At 47.1% G+C, this 13,810-nt stretch overlaps 12 non-coding genes and 13 pseudogenes across 12 annotated transcripts; all 25 read left to right on the top strand.

Annotated features, from left to right (window-relative positions):
• The first annotated feature begins 38 nt into the window (after window positions 1-38).
• On the top strand, window positions 39-157 carry LOC132876922 (5S ribosomal RNA). The gene has a single exon (XR_009652619.1). It is a non-coding gene; the product is annotated as a 5S ribosomal RNA (ribosomal RNA).
• Window positions 158-1,516: 1,359 nt separating this feature from the next.
• On the top strand, window positions 1,517-1,635 carry LOC132876921 (5S ribosomal RNA). The gene has a single exon (XR_009652618.1). It is a non-coding gene; the product is annotated as a 5S ribosomal RNA (ribosomal RNA).
• A 390-nt stretch (window positions 1,636-2,025) lies between these two features.
• Window positions 2,026-2,144, top strand: LOC132876920 (5S ribosomal RNA). Its single transcript, XR_009652617.1, has one exon. It is a non-coding gene; the product is annotated as a 5S ribosomal RNA (ribosomal RNA).
• Window positions 2,145-2,837: 693 nt separating this feature from the next.
• Window positions 2,838-2,956, top strand: LOC132876919 (5S ribosomal RNA). Its single transcript, XR_009652616.1, has one exon. It is a non-coding gene; the product is annotated as a 5S ribosomal RNA (ribosomal RNA).
• Window positions 2,957-3,967: 1,011 nt separating this feature from the next.
• LOC132876412 (5S ribosomal RNA) lies at window positions 3,968-4,086 on the top strand. Its single transcript, XR_009652131.1, has one exon. It is a non-coding gene; the product is annotated as a 5S ribosomal RNA (ribosomal RNA).
• Window positions 4,087-4,511: 425 nt separating this feature from the next.
• Window positions 4,512-4,630, top strand: LOC132879546 (5S ribosomal RNA). The gene has a single exon (XR_009653837.1). It is a non-coding gene; the product is annotated as a 5S ribosomal RNA (ribosomal RNA).
• Window positions 4,631-4,752: 122 nt separating this feature from the next.
• LOC132878364 (5S ribosomal RNA) lies at window positions 4,753-4,871 on the top strand (annotated as a pseudogene).
• A 112-nt stretch (window positions 4,872-4,983) lies between these two features.
• LOC132879924 (5S ribosomal RNA) lies at window positions 4,984-5,102 on the top strand (annotated as a pseudogene).
• Window positions 5,103-5,547: 445 nt separating this feature from the next.
• On the top strand, window positions 5,548-5,666 carry LOC132878726 (5S ribosomal RNA; annotated as a pseudogene).
• Window positions 5,667-6,036: 370 nt separating this feature from the next.
• Window positions 6,037-6,155, top strand: LOC132878725 (5S ribosomal RNA; annotated as a pseudogene).
• A 112-nt stretch (window positions 6,156-6,267) lies between these two features.
• On the top strand, window positions 6,268-6,386 carry LOC132879922 (5S ribosomal RNA; annotated as a pseudogene).
• A 445-nt stretch (window positions 6,387-6,831) lies between these two features.
• LOC132878724 (5S ribosomal RNA) lies at window positions 6,832-6,950 on the top strand (annotated as a pseudogene).
• Window positions 6,951-7,380: 430 nt separating this feature from the next.
• LOC132878723 (5S ribosomal RNA) lies at window positions 7,381-7,499 on the top strand (annotated as a pseudogene).
• Window positions 7,500-8,282: 783 nt separating this feature from the next.
• Window positions 8,283-8,401, top strand: LOC132876918 (5S ribosomal RNA). The gene has a single exon (XR_009652615.1). It is a non-coding gene; the product is annotated as a 5S ribosomal RNA (ribosomal RNA).
• Window positions 8,402-9,084: 683 nt separating this feature from the next.
• LOC132876917 (5S ribosomal RNA) lies at window positions 9,085-9,203 on the top strand. Its single transcript, XR_009652614.1, has one exon. It is a non-coding gene; the product is annotated as a 5S ribosomal RNA (ribosomal RNA).
• Window positions 9,204-9,638: 435 nt separating this feature from the next.
• Window positions 9,639-9,757, top strand: LOC132878722 (5S ribosomal RNA; annotated as a pseudogene).
• A 415-nt stretch (window positions 9,758-10,172) lies between these two features.
• Window positions 10,173-10,291, top strand: LOC132876916 (5S ribosomal RNA). The gene has a single exon (XR_009652613.1). It is a non-coding gene; the product is annotated as a 5S ribosomal RNA (ribosomal RNA).
• A 738-nt stretch (window positions 10,292-11,029) lies between these two features.
• LOC132879427 (5S ribosomal RNA) lies at window positions 11,030-11,148 on the top strand. The gene has a single exon (XR_009653826.1). It is a non-coding gene; the product is annotated as a 5S ribosomal RNA (ribosomal RNA).
• Window positions 11,149-11,270: 122 nt separating this feature from the next.
• Window positions 11,271-11,389, top strand: LOC132878362 (5S ribosomal RNA; annotated as a pseudogene).
• Window positions 11,390-11,501: 112 nt separating this feature from the next.
• LOC132879921 (5S ribosomal RNA) lies at window positions 11,502-11,620 on the top strand (annotated as a pseudogene).
• A 420-nt stretch (window positions 11,621-12,040) lies between these two features.
• Window positions 12,041-12,159, top strand: LOC132878720 (5S ribosomal RNA; annotated as a pseudogene).
• A 360-nt stretch (window positions 12,160-12,519) lies between these two features.
• LOC132876915 (5S ribosomal RNA) lies at window positions 12,520-12,638 on the top strand. The gene has a single exon (XR_009652612.1). It is a non-coding gene; the product is annotated as a 5S ribosomal RNA (ribosomal RNA).
• Window positions 12,639-13,088: 450 nt separating this feature from the next.
• LOC132879308 (5S ribosomal RNA) lies at window positions 13,089-13,207 on the top strand. Its single transcript, XR_009653815.1, has one exon. It is a non-coding gene; the product is annotated as a 5S ribosomal RNA (ribosomal RNA).
• A 122-nt stretch (window positions 13,208-13,329) lies between these two features.
• On the top strand, window positions 13,330-13,448 carry LOC132878361 (5S ribosomal RNA; annotated as a pseudogene).
• Window positions 13,449-13,560: 112 nt separating this feature from the next.
• On the top strand, window positions 13,561-13,679 carry LOC132879920 (5S ribosomal RNA; annotated as a pseudogene).
• The last annotated feature ends 131 nt before the right edge of the window (window positions 13,680-13,810 follow it).

The following is a 13,810-nucleotide window of genomic DNA, read 5'->3' as shown; positions in this document are numbered from 1 at the left end:
GCAAGGCAAGAAAAACGGCACATTTCCAACTAACTGTTGCTTATGGCCAAACCACTCTGACAACGCCTGATCCCGTCTGATCTCAGAAGCTAAACAGAGTTGGGCCTGGTTAGTACTTGAGTGGGAGACTGCCTAGGAATACCAGGTACTGTAAGCATTTTATTTTGTCTTCTTGCAGAAATCTGTTTGAATTTTCCTTCTGCTCGCAAGGCAAGAATTTTCCTTCTGGGCGCAAGGCAAGGCAAGGCAAGGCAAGGCAAGGCAAGGCAAGGCAAGGCAAGGCAAGGCAAGGCAAGGCAAGGCAAGGCAAGGCAAGGCAAGGCAAGGCGCACATTTCCAGACTGTTGTTTACGTCCAAACCACTCTGACAATGCCTGATCCTGTCTGATCTGAGAAGCTAAACAGAGTTGGGCCTGGTTAGTACTTGAGTGTGAGACTGCCTAGGAATACCAAGTACTGTAAGCATTTTATTTTGTCTCCTTGCAGAAATCTGTTTGAATTTTCCTTCTGCTCGCAAGGCAAGAATTTTCCTTCTGGGCGCAAGGCAAGGCAAGGCAAGGCAAGGCAAGGCAAGGCAAGGCAAGGCAAGGCAAGGCAAGGCAAGGCAAGGCAAGGCAAGGCGCACATTTCCAGACTGTTGTTTACGTCCAAACCACTCTGACAATGCCTGATCCTGTCTGATCTGAGAAGCTAAACAGAGTTGGGCCTGGTTAGTACTTGAGTGTGAGACTGCCTAGGAATACCAAGTACTGTAAGCATTTTATTTTGTCTCCTTGCAGAAATCTGTTTGAATTTTCCTTCTGCTCGCAAGGCAAGAATTTTCCTTCTGGGCGCAAGGCAAGGCAAGGCAAGGCAAGGCAAGGCAAGGCAAGGCAAGGCAAGGCAAGGCAAGGCAAGGCAAGGCAAGGCAAGGCAAGGCAAGGCAAGGCAAGGCAAGGCAAGGCAAGGCAAGGCAAGGCGCACATTTCCAGACTGTTGTTTACGTCCAAACCACTCTGACAATGCCTGATCCTGTCTGATCTGAGAAGCTAAACAGAGTTGGGCCTGGTTAGTACTTGAGTGTGAGACTGCCTAGGAATACCAAGTACTGTAAGCATTTTATTTTGTCTCCTTGCAGAAATCTGTTTGAATTTTCCTTCTGCTCGCAAGGCAAGAATTTTCCTTCTGGGCGCAAGGCAAGGCAAGGCAAGGCAAGGCAAGGCAAGGCAAGGCAAGGCAAGGCAAGGCAAGGCAAGGCAAGGCAAGGCAAGGCAAGGCAAGGCGCACATTTCCAGACTGTTGTTTACGTCCAAACCACTCTGACAATGCCTGATCCTGTCTGATCTGAGAAGCTAAACAGAGTTGGGCCTGGTTAGTACTTGAGTGTGAGACTGCCTAGGAATACCAAGTACTGTAAGCATTTTATTTTGTCTCCTTGCAGAAATCTGTTTGAATTTTCCTTCTGCTCGCAAGGCAAGAATTTTCCTTCTGGGCGCAAGGCAAGGCAAGAAAAACGGCACATTTCCAACTAACTGTTGCTTATGGCCAAACCACTCTGACAACGCCTGATCCCGTCTGATCTCAGAAGCTAAACAGAGTTGGGCCTGGTTAGTACTTGAGTGGGAGACTGCCTAGGAATACCAGGTACTGTAAGCATTTTATTTTGTCTTCTTGCAGAAATCTGTTTGAATTTTCCTTCTGCTCGCAAGGCAAGAATTTTCCTTCTGGGCGCAAGGCAAGGCAAGGCAAGGCAAGGCAAGGCAAGGCAAGGCAAGGCAAGGCAAGGCAAGGCGCACATTTCCAGACTGTTGTTTACGTCCAAACCACTCTGACAATGCCTGATCCTGTCTGATCTGAGAAGCTAAACAGAGTTGGGCCTGGTTAGTACTTGAGTGTGAGACTGCCTAGGAATACCAAGTACTGTAAGCATTTTATTTTGTCTCCTTGCAGAAATCTGTTTGAATTTTCCTTCTGCTCGCAAGGCAAGAATTTTCCTTCTGGGCGCAAGGCAAGGCAAGAAAAACGGCACATTTCCAACTAACTGTTGCTTATGGCCAAACCACTCTGACAACGCCTGATCCCGTCTGATCTCAGAAGCTAAACAGAGTTGGGCCTGGTTAGTACTTGAGTGGGAGACTGCCTAGGAATACCAGGTACTGTAAGCATTTTATTTTGTCTTCTTGCAGAAATCTGTTTGAATTTTCCTTCTGCTCGCAAGGCAAGAATTTTCCTTCTGGGCGCAAGGCAAGGCAAGGCAAGGCAAGGCAAGGCAAGGCAAGGCAAGGCAAGGCAAGGCAAGGCAAGGCAAGGCACACATTTCCAGACTGTTGTTTACGTCCAAACCACTCTGACAATGCCTGATCCTGTCTGATCTGAGAAGCTAAACAGAGTTGGGCCTGGTTAGTACTTGAGTGTGAGACTGCCTAGGAATACCAAGTACTGTAAGCATTTTATTTTGTCTCCTTGCAGAAATCTGTTTGAATTTTCCTTCTGCTCGCAAGGCAAGAATTTTCCTTCTGGGCGCAAGGCAAGGCAAGGCAAGGCAAGGCAAGGCAAGGCAAGGCAAGGCAAGGCAAGGCAAGGCAAGGCAAGGCAAGGCAAGGCGCACATTTCCAGACTGTTGTTTACGTCCAAACCACTCTGACAATGCCTGATCCTGTCTGATCTGAGAAGCTAAACAGAGTTGGGCCTGGTTAGTACTTGAGTGTGAGACTGCCTAGGAATACCAAGTACTGTAAGCATTTTATTTTGTCTCCTTGCAGAAATCTGTTTGAATTTTCCTTCTGCTCGCAACGCAAGAATTTTCCTTCTGGGCGCAAGGCAAGGCAAGAAAAACGGCACATTTCCAACTAACTGTTGCTTATGGCCAAACCACTCTGACAACGCCTGATCCCGTCTGATCTCAGAAGCTAAACAGAGTTGGGCCTGGTTAGTACTTGAGTGGGAGACTGCCTAGGAATACCAGGTACTGTAAGCATTTTATTTTGTCTTCTTGCAGAAATCTGTTTGAATTTTCCTTCTGCTCGCAAGGCAAGAATTTTCCTTCTGGGCGCAAGGCAAGGCAAGGCAAGGCAAGGCAAGGCAAGGCAAGGCAAGGCAAGGCAAGGCAAGGCAAGGCAAGGCAAGGCAAGGCAAGGCAAGGCGCACATTTCCAGACTGTTGTTTACGTCCAAACCACTCTGACAATGCCTGATCCTGTCTGATCTGAGAAGCTAAACAGAGTTGGGCCTGGTTAGTACTTGAGTGTGAGACTGCCTAGGAATACCAAGTACTGTAAGCATTTTATTTTGTCTCCTTGCAGAAATCTGTTTGAATTTTCCTTCTGCTCGCAAGGCAAGAATTTTCCTTCTGGGCGCAAGGCAAGGCAAGGCAAGGCAAGGCAAGGCAAGGCAAGGCAAGGCAAGGCAAGGCAAGGCAAGGCAAGGCAAGGCAAGGCAAGGCGCACATTTCCAGACTGTTGTTTACGTCCAAACCACTCTGACAATGCCTGATCCTGTCTGATCTGAGAAGCTAAACAGAGTTGGGCCTGGTTAGTACTTGAGTGTGAGACTGCCTAGGAATACCAAGTACTGTAAGCATTTTATTTTGTCTCCTTGCAGAAATCTGTTTGAATTTTCCTTCTGCTCGCAAGGCAAGAATTTTCCTTCTGGGCGCAAGGCAAGGCAAGGCAAGGCAAGGCAAGGCAAGGCAAGGCAAGGCAAGGCAAGGCAAGGCAAGGCAAGGCAAGGCAAGGCGCACATTTCCAGACTGTTGTTTACGTCCAAACCACTCTGACAATGCCTGATCCTGTCTGATCTGAGAAGCTAAACAGAGTTGGGCCTGGTTAGTACTTGAGTGTGAGACTGCCTAGGAATACCAAGTACTGTAAGCATTTTATTTTGTCTCCTTGCAGAAATCTGTTTGAATTTTCCTTCTGCTCGCAAGGCAAGAATTTTCCTTCTGGGCGCAAGGCAAGGCAAGAAAAACGGCACATTTCCAACTAACTGTTGCTTACGGCCAAACCACTCTGACAACGCCTGATCCCGTCTGATCTCAGAAGCTAAACAGAGTTGGGCCTGGTTAGTACTTGAGTGGGAGACTGCCTAGGAATACCAGGTACTGTAAGCATTTTATTTTGTCTTCTTGCAGAAATCTGTTTGAATTTTCCTTCTGCTCGCAAGGCAAGAATTTTCCTTCTGGGCGCAAGGCAAGGCAAGGCAAGGCAAGGCAAGGCAAGGCAAGGCAAGGCAAGGCAAGGCAAGGCAAGGCAAGGCAAGGCAAGGCAAGGCAAGGCAAGGCGCACATTTCCAGACTGTTGTTTACGTCCAAACCACTCTGACAATGCCTGATCCTGTCTGATCTGAGACGCTAAAGAGAGTTGGGCCTGGTTAGTACTTGAGTGTGAGACTGCCTAGGAATACCAGGTACTGTAAGCATTTTATTTTGTCTCCTTGCAGAAATCTGTTTGAATTTTCCTTCTGCTCGCAAGGCAAGAATTTTCCTTCTGGTCGCAAGGCAAGGCAAGAAAAATGGCACATTTCCAACTAACTGTTGCTTACGGCCAAACCACTCTGACAACGCCTGATCCCGTCTGATCTCAGAAGCTAAACAGAGTTGGGCCTGGGTAGTACTTGAGTGGGAGACTGCCTAGGAATACCAGGTACTGTAAGCATTTTATTTTGTCTTCTAGCAGAAATCTGTTTGAATTTTCCTTCTGCTCGCAAGGCAAGAATTTTCCTTCTGGGCGCAAGGCAAGGCAAGGCAAGAAAAACGGCACATTTCCAACTAACTGTTGCTTATGGCCAAACCACTCTGACAACGCCTGATCCCGTCTGATGTCAGAAGCTAAACAGAGTTGGGCCTGGTTAGTACTTGAGTGGGAGACTGCCTAGGAATACCAGGTACTGTAAGCATTTTATTTTGTCTTCTTGCAGAAATCTGTTTGAATTTTCCTTCTGGTCGCAAGGCAAGAATTTTCCTTCTGATCGCAAGGCAAGAAAAATGGCACATTTCCAACAAGCTGTTGCTTACGGCCAAACCACTCTAACAACGCCTGATCCTGTCAGATCTCAGAAACTAAACAGAGTTGGGCCTGTTTAGTACTTGAGTGGGAGACTGCCTAGTAATACCAGGTACTGTAAGCATTTTATTTTGTCTTCTTGCAGAAATCTGTTTGAATTTTCCTTCTGCTCGCAAGGCAAGAATTTTCCTTCTGGGCGCAAGGCAAGGCAAGGCAAGGCAAGGCAAGGCAAGGCAAGGCAAGGCAAGGCAAGGCAAGGCAAGGCAAGGCAAGGCAAGGCAAGGCAAGGCAAGGCAAGGCAAGGCAAGGCAAGGCGCACATTTCCAGACTGTTGTTTACGTCCAAACCACTCTGACAATGCCTGATCCTGTCTGATCTGAGAAGCTAAACAGAGTTGGGCCTGGTTAGTACTTGAGTGTGAGACTGCCTAGGAATACCAAGTACTGTAAGCATTTTATTTTGTCTCCTTGCAGAAATCTGTTTGAATTTTCCTTCTGCTCGCAAGGCAAGAATTTTCCTTCTGGGCGCAAGGCAAGGCAAGAAAAACGGCACATTTCCAACTAACTGTTGCTTATGGCCAAACCACTCTGACAACGTCTGATCCTGTCTGATCTCAGAAGCTAAACAGAGTTGGGCCTGGTTAGTACTTGAGTGGGAGACTGCCTAGGAATACCAGGTACTGTAAGCATTTTATTTTGTCTTCTTGCAGAAATCTGTTTGAATTTTCCTTCTGCTCGCAAGGCAAGAATTTTCCTTCTGGGCGCAAGGCAAGGCAAGGCAAGGCAAGGCAAGGCAAGGCAAGGCACACATTTCCAGACTGTTGTTTACGTCCAAACCACTCTGACAATGCCTGATCCTGTCTGATCTGAGAAGCTAAACAGAGTTGGGCCTGGTTAGTACTTGAGTGTGAGACTGCCTAGGAATACCAAGTACTGTAAGCATTTTATTTTGTCTCCTTGCAGAAATCTGTTTGAATTTTCCTTCTGCTCGCAAGGCAAGAATTTTCCTTCTGGGCGCAAGGCAAGGCAAGAAAAACGGCACATTTCCAACTAACTGTTGCTTATGGCCAAACCACTCTGACAACGTCTGATCCTGTCTGATCTCAGAAGCTAAACAGAGTTGGGCCTGGTTAGTACTTGAGTGGGAGACTGCCTAGGAATACCAGGTACTGTAAGCATTTTATTTTGTCTTCTTGCAGAAATCTGTTTGAATTTTCCTTCTGGTCGCAAGGCAAGAATTTTCCTTCTGATCGCAAGGCAAGAAAAATGGCACATTTCCAACAAGCTGTTGCTTACGGCCAAACCACTCTAACAACGCCTGATCCTGTCAGATCTCAGAAACTAAACAGAGTTGGGCCTGTTTAGTACTTGAGTGGGAGACTGCCTAGTAATACCAGGTACTGTAAGCATTTTATTTTGTCTTCTTGCAGAAATCTGTTTGAATTTTCCTTCTGCTCGCAAGGCAAGAATTTTCCTTCTGGGCGCAAGGCAAGGCAAGGCAAGGCAAGGCAAGGCAAGGCAAGGCAAGGCAAGGCAAGGCAAGGCAAGGCAAGGCAAGGCAAGGCAAGGCAAGGCAAGGCAAGGCAAGGCAAGGCAAGGCGCACATTTCCAGACTGTTGTTTACGTCCAAACCACTCTGACAATGCCTGATCCTGTCTGATCTGAGAAGCTAAACAGAGTTGGGCCTGGTTAGTACTTGAGTGTGAGACTGCCTAGGAATACCAAGTACTGTAAGCATTTTATTTTGTCTCCTTGCAGAAATCTGTTTGAATTTTCCTTCTGCTCGCAAGGCAAGAATTTTCCTTCTGGGCGCAAGGCAAGGCAAGAAAAACGGCACATTTCCAACTAACTGTTGCTTATGGCCAAACCACTCTGACAACGTCTGATCCTGTCTGATCTCAGAAGCTAAACAGAGTTGGGCCTGGTTAGTACTTGAGTGGGAGACTGCCTAGGAATACCAGGTACTGTAAGCATTTTATTTTGTCTTCTTGCAGAAATCTGTTTGAATTTTCCTTCTGCTCGCAAGGCAAGAATTTTCCTTCTGGGCGCAAGGCAAGGCAAGGCAAGGCAAGGCAAGGCAAGGCAAGGCAAGGCAAGGCAAGGCAAGGCAAGGCAAGGCAAGGCAAGGCAAGGCAAGGCAAGGCAAGGCGCACATTTCCAGACTGTTGTTTACGTCCAAACCACTCTGACAATGCCTGATCCTGTCTGATCTGAGAAGCTAAACAGAGTTGGGCCTGGTTAGTACTTGAGTGTGAGACTGCCTAGGAATACCAAGTACTGTAAGCATTTTATTTTGTCTCCTTGCAGAAATCTGTTTGAATTTTCCTTCTGCTCGCAAGGCAAGAATTTTCCTTCTGGGCGCAAGGCAAGGCAAGAAAAACGGCACATTTCCAACTAACTGTTGCTTATGGCCAAACCACTCTGACAACGTCTGATCCTGTCTGATCTCAGAAGCTAAACAGAGTTGGGCCTGGTTAGTACTTGAGTGGGAGACTGCCTAGGAATACCAGGTACTGTAAGCATTTTATTTTGTCTTCTTGCAGAAATCTGTTTGAATTTTCCTTCTGCTCGCAAGGCAAGAATTTTCCTTCTGGGCGCAAGGCAAGGCAAGGCAAGGCAAGGCAAGGCAAGGCAAGGCAAGGCAAGGCAAGGCAAGGCAAGGCAAGGCAAGGCAAGGCAAGGCAAGGCAAGGCAAGGCAAGGCAAGGCAAGGCAAGGCAAGGCGCACATTTCCAGACTGTTGTTTACGTCCAAACCACTCTGACAATGCCTGATCCTGTCTGATCTGAGAAGCTAAACAGAGTTGGGCCTGGTTAGTACTTGAGTGTGAGACTGCCTAGGAATACCAAGTACTGTAAGCATTTTATTTTGTCTCCTTGCAGAAATCTGTTTGAATTTTCCTTCTGCTCGCAAGGCAAGAATTTTCCTTCTGGGCGCAAGGCAAGGCAAGGCAAGGCAAGGCAAGGCAAGGCAAGGCAAGGCAAGGCAAGGCAAGGCAAGGCAAGGCAAGGCAAGGCAAGGCAAGGCAAGGCAAGGCAAGGCAAGGCAAGGCGCACATTTCCAGACTGTTGTTTACGTCCAAACCACTCTGACAATGCCTGATCCTGTCTGATCTGAGAAGCTAAACAGAGTTGGGCCTGGTTAGTACTTGAGTGTGAGACTGCCTAGGAATACCAAGTACTGTAAGCATTTTATTTTGTCTCCTTGCAGAAATCTGTTTGAATTTTCCTTCTGCTCGCAACGCAAGAATTTTCCTTCTGGGCGCAAGGCAAGGCAAGAAAAACGGCACATTTCCAACTAACTGTTGCTTATGGCCAAACCACTCTGACAACGCCTGATCCCGTCTGATCTCAGAAGCTAAACAGAGTTGGGCCTGGTTAGTACTTGAGTGGGAGACTGCCTAGGAATACCAGGTACTGTAAGCATTTTATTTTGTCTTCTTGCAGAAATCTGTTTGAATTTTCCTTCTGCTCGCAAGGCAAGAATTTTCCTTCTGGGCGCAAGGCAAGGCAAGGCAAGGCAAGGCAAGGCAAGGCAAGGCAAGGCAAGGCAAGGCAAGGCAAGGCAAGGCAAGGCAAGGCAAGGCAAGGCAAGGCGCACATTTCCAGACTGTTGTTTACGTCCAAACCACTCTGACAATGCCTGATCCTGTCTGATCTGAGAAGCTAAACAGAGTTGGGCCTGGTTAGTACTTGAGTGTGAGACTGCCTAGGAATACCAAGTACTGTAAGCATTTTATTTTGTCTCCTTGCAGAAATCTGTTTGAATTTTCCTTCTGCTCGCAAGGCAAGAATTTTCCTTCTGGGCGCAAGGCAAGGCAAGGCAAGGCAAGGCAAGGCAAGGCAAGGCAAGGCACACATTTCCAGACTGTTGTTTACGTCCAAACCACTCTGACAATGCCTGATCCTGTCTGATCTGAGAAGCTAAACAGAGTTGGGCCTGGTTAGTACTTGAGTGTGAGACTGCCTAGGAATACCAAGTACTGTAAGCATTTTATTTTGTCTCCTTGCAGAAATCTGTTTGAATTTTCCTTCTGCTCGCAAGGCAAGAATTTTCCTTCTGGGCGCAAGGCAAGGCAAGAAAAACGGCACATTTCCAACTAACTGTTGCTTATGGCCAAACCACTCTGACAACGCCTGATCCCGTCTGATCTCAGAAGCTAAACAGAGTTGGGCCTGGTTAGTACTTGAGTGGGAGACTGCCTAGGAATACCAGGTACTGTAAGCATTTTATTTTGTCTTCTTGCAGAAATCTGTTTGAATTTTCCTTCTGCTCGCAAGGCAAGAATTTTCCTTCTGGGCGCAAGGCAAGGCAAGGCAAGGCAAGGCAAGGCAAGGCAAGGCAAGGCAAGGCAAGGCAAGGCAAGGCAAGGCAAGGCAAGGCAAGGCAAGGCAAGGCAAGGCAAGGCGCACATTTCCAGACTGTTGTTTACGTCCAAACCACTCTGACAATGCCTGATCCTGTCTGATCTGAGAAGCTAAACAGAGTTGGGCCTGGTTAGTACTTGAGTGTGAGACTGCCTAGGAATACCAAGTACTGTAAGCATTTTATTTTGTCTCCTTGCAGAAATCTGTTTGAATTTTCCTTCTGCTCGCAAGGCAAGAATTTTCCTTCTGGGCGCAAGGCAAGGCAAGAAAAACGGCACATTTCCAACTAACTGTTGCTTATGGCCAAACCACTCTGACAACGTCTGATCCTGTCTGATCTCAGAAGCTAAACAGAGTTGGGCCTGGTTAGTACTTGAGTGGGAGACTGCCTAGGAATACCAGGTACTGTAAGCATTTTATTTTGTCTTCTTGCAGAAATCTGTTTGAATTTTCCTTCTGCTCGCAAGGCAAGAATTTTCCTTCTGGGCGCAAGGCAAGGCAAGGCAAGGCAAGGCAAGGCAAGGCAAGGCAAGGCAAGGCAAGGCAAGGCAAGGCAAGGCAAGGCAAGGCAAGGCACACATTTCCAGACTGTTGTTTACGTCCAAACCACTCTGACAATGCCTGATCCTGTCTGATCTGAGAAGCTAAACAGAGTTGGGCCTGGTTAGTACTTGAGTGTGAGACTGCCTAGGAATACCAAGTACTGTAAGCATTTTATTTTGTCTCCTTGCAGAAATCTGTTTGAATTTTCCTTCTGCTCGCAAGGCAAGAATTTTCCTTCTGGGCGCAAGGCAAGGCAAGAAAAACGGCACATTTCCAACTAACTGTTGCTTATGGCCAAACCACTCTGACAACGCCTGATCCCGTCTGATCTCAGAAGCTAAACAGAGTTGGGCCTGGTTAGTACTTGAGTGGGAGACTGCCTAGGAATACCAGGTACTGTAAGCATTTTATTTTGTCTTCTTGCAGAAATCTGTTTGAATTTTCCTTCTGCTCGCAAGGCAAGAATTTTCCTTCTGGGCGCAAGGCAAGGCAAGGCAAGGCAAGGCAAGGCAAGGCAAGGCAAGGCAAGGCAAGGCAAGGCAAGGCAAGGCAAGGCAAGGCAAGGCAAGGCAAGGCAAGGCAAGGCAAGGCAAGGCAAGGCAAGGCGCACATTTCCAGACTGTTGTTTACGTCCAAACCACTCTGACAATGCCTGATCCTGTCTGATCTGAGACGCTAAAGAGAGTTGGGCCTGGTTAGTACTTGAGTGTGAGACTGCCTAGGAATACCAGGTACTGTAAGCATTTTATTTTGTCTCCTTGCAGAAATCTGTTTGAATTTTCCTTCTGCTCGCAAGGCAAGAATTTTCCTTCTGGGCGCAAGGCAAGGCAAGGCAAGGCAAGGCAAGGCAAGGCAAGGCAAGGCAAGGCAAGGCAAGGCAAGGCAAGGCGCACATTTCCAGACTGTTGTTTACGTCCAAACCACTCTGACAATGCCTGATCCTGTCTGATCTGAGACGCTAAAGAGAGTTGGGCCTGGTTAGTACTTGAGTGTGAGACTGCCTAGGAATACCAGGTACTGTAAGCATTTTATTTTGTCTCCTTGCAGAAATCTGTTTGAATTTTCCTTCTGCTCGCAAGGCAAGAATTTTCCTTCTGGTCGCAAGGCAAGGCAAGAAAAACGGCACATTTAAAACTAACTGTTGCTTACGGCCAAACCACTCTGACAACGCCTGATCCCGTCTGATCTCAGAAGCTAAACAGAGTTGGGCCTGGGTAGTACTTGAGTGGGAGACTGCCTAGGAATACCAGGTACTGTAAGCATTTTATTTTGTCTTCTAGCAGAAATCTGTTTGAATTTTCCTTCTGCTCGCAAGGCAAGAATTTTCCTTCTGGGCGCAAGGCAAGGCAAGGCAAGAAAAACGGCACATTTCCAACTAACTGTTGCTTATGGCCAAACCACTCTGACAACGCCTGATCCCGTCTGATGTCAGAAGCTAAACAGAGTTGGGCCTGGTTAGTACTTGAGTGGGAGACTGCCTAGGAATACCAGGTACTGTAAGCATTTTATTTTGTCTTCTTGCAGAAATCTGTTTGAATTTTCCTTCTGGTCGCAAGGCAAGAATTTTCCTTCTGATCGCAAGGCAAGAAAAATGGCACATTTCCAACAAGCTGTTGCTTACGGCCAAACCACTCTAACAACGCCTGATCCTGTCAGATCTCAGAAACTAAACAGAGTTGGGCCTGTTTAGTACTTGAGTGGGAGACTGCCTAGTAATACCAGGTACTGTAAGCATTTTATTTTGTCTTCTTGCAGAAATCTGTTTGAATTTTCCTTCTGCTCGCAAGGCAAGAATTTTCCTTCTGGGCGCAAGGCAAGGCAAGGCAAGGCAAGGCAAGGCAAGGCAAGGCAAGGCAAGGCAAGGCAAGGCAAGGCAAGGCAAGGCAAGGCAAGGCAAGGCGCACATTTCCAGACTGTTGTTTACGTCCAAACCACTCTGACAATGCCTGATCCTGTCTGATCTGAGAAGCTAAACAGAGTTGGGCCTGGTTAGTACTTGAGTGTGAGACTGCCTAGGAATACCAAGTACTGTAAGCATTTTATTTTGTCTCCTTGCAGAAATCTGTTTGAATTTTCCTTCTGCTCGCAAGGCAAGAATTTTCCTTCTGGGCGCAAGGCAAGGCAAGAAAAACGGCACATTTCCAACTAACTGTTGCTTATGGCCAAACCACTCTGACAACGTCTGATCCTGTCTGATCTCAGAAGCTAAACAGAGTTGGGCCTGGTTAGTACTTGAGTGGGAGACTGCCTAGGAATACCAGGTACTGTAAGCATTTTATTTTGTCTTCTTGCAGAAATCTGTTTGAATTTTCCTTCTGCTCGCAAGGCAAGAATTTTCCTTCTGGGCGCAAGGCAAGGCAAGGCAAGGCAAGGCAAGGCACACATTTCCAGACTGTTGTTTACGTCCAAACCACTCTGACAATGCCTGATCCTGTCTGATCTGAGAAGCTAAACAGAGTTGGGCCTGGTTAGTACTTGAGTGTGAGACTGCCTAGGAATACCAAGTACTGTAAGCATTTTATTTTGTCTCCTTGCAGAAATCTGTTTGAATTTTCCTTCTGCTCGCAAGGCAAGAATTTTCCTTCTGGGCGCAAGGCAAGGCAAGAAAAACGGCACATTTCCAACTAACTGTTGCTTATGGCCAAACCACTCTGACAACGCCTGATCCCGTCTGATCTCAGAAGCTAAACAGAGTTGGGCCTGGTTAGTACTTGAGTGGGAGACTGCCTAGGAATACCAGGTACTGTAAGCATTTTATTTTGTCTTCTTGCAGAAATCTGTTTGAATTTTCCTTCTGCTCGCAAGGCAAGAATTTTCCTTCTGGGCGCAAGGCAAGGCAAGGCAAGGCAAGGCAAGGCAAGGCAAGGCAAGGCAAGGCAAGGCAAGGCAAGGCAAGGCAAGGCAAGGCAAGGCAAGGCAAGGCAAGGCAAGGCAAGGCAAGGCAAGGCGCACATTTCCAGACTGTTGTTTACGTCCAAACCACTCTGACAATGCCTGATCCTGTCTGATCTGAGACGCTAAAGAGAGTTGGGCCTGGTTAGTACTTGAGTGTGAGACTGCCTAGGAATACCAGGTACTGTAAGCATTTTATTTTGTCTCCTTGCAGAAATCTGTTTGAATTTTCCTTCTGCTCGCAAGGCAAGAATTTTCCTTCTGGTCGCAAGGCAAGGCAAGAAAAACGGCACATTTCCAACTAACTGTTGCTTACGGCCAAACCACTCTGACAACGCCTGATCCCGTCTGATCTCAGAAGCTAAACAGAGTTGGGCCTGGGTAGTACTTGAGTGGGAGACTGCCTAGGAATACCAGGTACTGTAAGCATTTTATTTTGTCTTCTAGCAGAAATCTGTTTGAATTTTCCTTCTGCTCGCAAGGCAAGAATTTTCCTTCTGGGCGCAAGGCAAGGCAAGGCAAGAAAAACGGCACATTTCCAACTAACTGTTGCTTATGGCCAAACCACTCTGACAACGCCTGATCCCGTCTGATGTCAGAAGCTAAACAGAGTTGGGCCTGGTTAGTACTTGAGTGGGAGACTGCCTAGGAATACCAGGTACTGTAAGCATTTTATTTTGTCTTCTTGCAGAAATCTGTTTGAATTTTCCTTCTGGTCGCAAGGCAAGAATTTTCCTTCTGATCGCAAGGCAAGAAAAATGGCACATTTCCAACAAGCTGTTGCTTACGGCCAAACCACTCTAACAACGCCTGATCCTGTCAGATCTCAGAAACTAAACAGAGTTGGGCCTGTTTAGTACTTGAGTGGGAGACTGCCTAGTAATACCAGGTACTGTAAGCATTTTATTTTGTCTTCTTGCAGAAATCTGTTTGAATTTTCCTTCTGCTCGCAAGGCAAGAATTTTCCTTCTGGGCGCAAGGCAAGGCAAGGCAAGGCAAGGCAAGGCAAGGCAAGGCAAGGCAAGGCAAGGC

The sequence above is a fragment of the Neoarius graeffei genome, assembly GCF_027579695.1.
Source record: "Neoarius graeffei isolate fNeoGra1 chromosome 18 unlocalized genomic scaffold, fNeoGra1.pri SUPER_18_unloc_1, whole genome shotgun sequence".
In the NCBI taxonomy this organism is placed as follows: Eukaryota; Metazoa; Chordata; class Actinopteri; order Siluriformes; family Ariidae; genus Neoarius; species Neoarius graeffei.
Note: the sequence above shows the minus strand (reverse complement) of the source record. Positions and strands in the feature narration are given on the sequence as shown.